This window comes from Tupaia chinensis, unplaced genomic scaffold, assembly GCF_000334495.1.
Source record: "Tupaia chinensis unplaced genomic scaffold, TupChi_1.0 Scaffold143728_1, whole genome shotgun sequence".
Lineage (NCBI taxonomy): Eukaryota > Metazoa > Chordata > Mammalia > Scandentia > Tupaiidae > Tupaia > Tupaia belangeri.
The window spans coordinates 383,410-387,323 of record NW_006203577.1 but is presented as its reverse complement, the minus strand read 5'-3'; the positions used below and the strand labels follow the sequence as shown (position 1 = coordinate 387,323).

At 43.2% G+C, this 3,914-nt stretch overlaps 1 long non-coding RNA gene across 2 annotated transcripts in view; it reads right to left on the bottom strand.

Moving 5' to 3' along the window:
• LOC114005383 (uncharacterized) overlaps positions 1–3,914 on the bottom strand; it is a 10,631-nt gene that overhangs the window by 1,741 nt on the left and 4,976 nt on the right. The window lies entirely within an intron of this gene.

The window sequence follows — 3,914 nt, the reverse complement described above, 5'->3', positions numbered from 1 at the left end:
CTTAGCATTTTTAGATCACCAGAATATACTTCAGAGTGTCATTTATGTTATGTCATGGAGAGACCACTATTCCTAATTCCCCCTCTTATGAATGCTTAAGTTTGAATTATATTTTTTCAATGCCTGAGCTATTCTCTAGAAATGAACTGGGCTCTTTTGGAAACTGCAGCAACGAGATCAAATTTTTCTTATCATTTAGATAGTTTGATACATCAAAGTACTAAACTTTTTTTTTTAATTGTTAGAGGGCATGTGAGCCTGCCAGAGAGAGACAGAGAGGAAGAGGGTGAGGGAAAAGGGGAGGAAGAGAGCACCTCTCATTGGCTGTGTGGTCATGCTGTAATCCCTTCTGCTCTACTTCTTCAGCCTATTAGGATTTGGGGTGCATATGCCCATGTAGCTGGCATGTTTTTCAAGCCCCCTGAGCTGGGATTCAATGCTGGTCAGCCATGTAGAATCCAGCTTCCTTAACCACTAGGCTAAAAAAGCCAGTCAAAGTCCTAGACTTCTGCAATTAAAATATCCGTGGTCTGCTTTACATCTACAGAAGAGTGTCTGCTTTGGAACAATACTTTGCACATAAGAACTCAATAAATAGATTTGAATAGTTTAATCAACTGTGTAACTGTAGTGATAGGAATTTGTTGATAATGAAAGATCATCCATCCTCCTTTGTGTCTGTTAAGAAGATTGGAACCTACAGAATTTAGCCAAGTTCAGTCAAATTGATCTCAAGAGATATTTATTTATTTATTTTATGGGAATGTGAACAAGGCTTTTCCTTAAGGCCTTCATTCTATAAATAGGTTGAAATGGTATGTTGTAAACAGAAAAAGAGAGAGTAGTAGTTAGATTATAAGAATACTTCATAAAAATATCGGGGTTTTAAAACACGTGTACTAAATGTTTAAGTGCTTCTCTGTTATTTTGTGTTTCCAATCATTAAATTGTTTTGTCTTACAATAAAGGAGATTCATTTATTGTGCATTTCAAGATTTAGTCACCTATATTCTGCTCCATTAAAAAAACACACACACAGGGACCAGCAGTTAGCATAATGGCTATGTTGCTGGACTCCCATGTAGTCGACTGCGGTTCGCGTCCCGGACCCGGTGACTTAAAACTCACGCCAGGCGTGTGTGTGTGTGTGCATGTGTGCCCAAGATCCTGAGAGGAGAATGGAGGAGAAGGGATTGCGGCATGGTCATCCCCCCGGGGAGTGATTTCTCGCTTTCTGTCTCTTTGTCTCTCTGGCGAGCGCACGCACCCTATAGCAAAAACATCTCAAAAAAAAAAAAAAAAAACCACACACACAATTATTAGCAAACATTCTGATTCTAACCACTCCGATACGCTTACTCTCAGGAACCTGTCATTGGCAAAATGGTAAATGTCAAAGTCATTTGCTGGGGGCTAGCAGTGGTGTGGTGGTTAAGGTGCTGAACTCCCACATGGCTGATCATGGTTCGAATCCCAGACCTGGTGGCTTGCTTTCTCACTTTCCTCTCTTTCTTTCTCTCTGTCTCTCTCTGATGAGCATATGTGCTCTACAGCAAATTAAATAATGAAAATAATAATGATAAATTAAAAATTAATTAACTTTTTTGACAAAAGTCATTTGATGGTAGAAAAAAGAGAGGAGTGTAGAAGCCTCTCTAGAGCAATATATCCAACAGCCAGTCAACTTGATATATGGAGTCACTGGGAAAATCATGACACATTTTTGCACAGAAAAGTATGTTATGGCTTTCCCAACGGCCTAATATTCCTCATTCAATACCTTGGTGTGAAAAGAAAGTAGAGGAATTGAGACTTTGAGATAAAGACCTTGCAGAGATAAATGGAGATACAGTTAAATACTGAGAGTTTTGAATTCATTTTTTCCCATTGTGGCAAATCCAGTCCTTTCGCTTTATTGACATAAAATGTACATTCCTCAAACTTTTTGATCTTTCTGCACGCAATCACCTAGCCTCATGTTTGCTTGTGTTTTAATTAGCAGCTTTGAAAAGGGCACATGTTTCATCATTTTCACTTCCAATGTTCAGCATCAGACTACATGAATCCATTTTTTAAAAAGTAATCAGCTCAGGTACAAGAATCCCCGTATTATCTAGAAATCAGCCTTCCAGCAGTCTCCAAAGCTTTGAATGTAATTACAACCTGGGAAGTAACTGGAAGGAAGTCTAAAGTCAGCCAAATTAGCCTTTGCAAAACCCAAACATTGGAGGGGGGGAGATGGAGGGTGAAGGACAGAGCTATATTAGGAAGGTAAGGCTGTCCCAGAAATCTCTAGGGCACTTCACCTTGCCAGGCCTCGATTTCAATCCCGCAAGACGTGCTGGGACATGTAGTTTATTTATTTATTTATTTATTTATTTATAATAAACGAATGCCCTCAATATGCCTAGGACTCCGTTGGAAAAGAAAAAAAAGGAGGGTTGCCATTGGACAAGGGGTCCAGCAATCCAAACCAAAAGCCATTTGTGGCTGCTGTGGTCAGCTGGGTGCTCTTCCTCTGGAGGTGACCTCACTGCCTGAGAACCAGTCTCTGAGTCTGCACCTTGCAAACATTCCCTGGGCTGGCTGCTATACTGTACAAGACTGTACCACCAATAAACAAGGCTGTGTTGGTTGGGACCAGCAGTTAGCGTAATGGCTATGTCGCTGGATTCCCATGTAGTCGACCATGGTTCAAGTCCCGGACCCGGTGGCTTAAAACTCACACCGGGCGCATGTGCGTGTGTGCCCAAGATCCCGAGAGGAGAATGGAGAAGAAGGGATTGCGGCGTGGCCATCCCCCCTGGGGGGGGGTGATTTCTCGCTTATCTGTCTCTCTGTCTCTGTCTGGTGCGCGCACGCACCCTGTAGCAAAAACCTCTCCAAAAAAAAAAAAAAAAAAGGCTGTGTTGGCAGGACCCTGACTATTTGCCAAGGCCAGCCACAAGCTGGGATCCCATCATTGCTGAAGCATATGGTACCCCTGTAGTAACAAGTGTCTTTAAAGTTCATTGCAGTCAGTCTCTTGTTGAGTTGTCAGGAGGCTGGGAATGTTACTTTGTGCTCCTGGCAAACTCACAGGAGGGAAAGTAAACCCTGCTGTGGTCTGGAAAAGGACAAAGAGTGAGCCCTACCATCTGGAAACAGTTTCTTAGCAACCACAGAGCTGTCAGGAGAGGCAAAATTGTGCTGATGAAGCAAGAAGGGCCAGGAATGCACATTTGGGATCTTCAGCACCCCCACACCTAACTAGCACGGGGACTGTGTTGTGGAGAGCAGACCCGCCAGTGTCTATACAGGTAAAGCCTGCCTGCACAAAGTGACGATTAATCCCACTTCATATTTCAATGTAAAGCCAGGGGTGGAGTAAAGGCAGGCTTGCGACCTGATTTGCCCCAGAGCTTTAACCATGGGTCACGGTCCTTTGCCTCTTTTACACACAGGAGTAGCCAGATCCGGGTTTGTGCCAGCATTTGTGGGTATGACGGCCACATCCATCAAAGCAGCTGTCATTGCGAGAAGCATTTTATGTAGAGAGGACTGGGGAAAAGAGGTTGATCTCTAGACTCTTCCTTTTAGGCTGAAAACTTTTCCTAGGCTCCCTGGGTGACCTACAGACGTTTGTCTCTGACTCATCCTGCTATTGAAACTGTACTCTGAGACCAGCAAGTGGTGTGGGGGTTAAAGCGCTGACTCCTGCATGGCTGACCACGCTTGGACCTGGCAGCTTACAAATCATTCCGGGTTTGTGTGCATGAGTGCCCAAAATCTCAGGAAGAGAATGTAAGAGAAAGGACTGTGGGTGGTGTGGTCATCATAGGGGATGATTTCTCACTTTCCCTCTCTCTGTCTGGCTTGCACATGTGCCCTATAGCAAAAAAAAAAAAAAAAAAAAACAAAAGAAGAACACACGA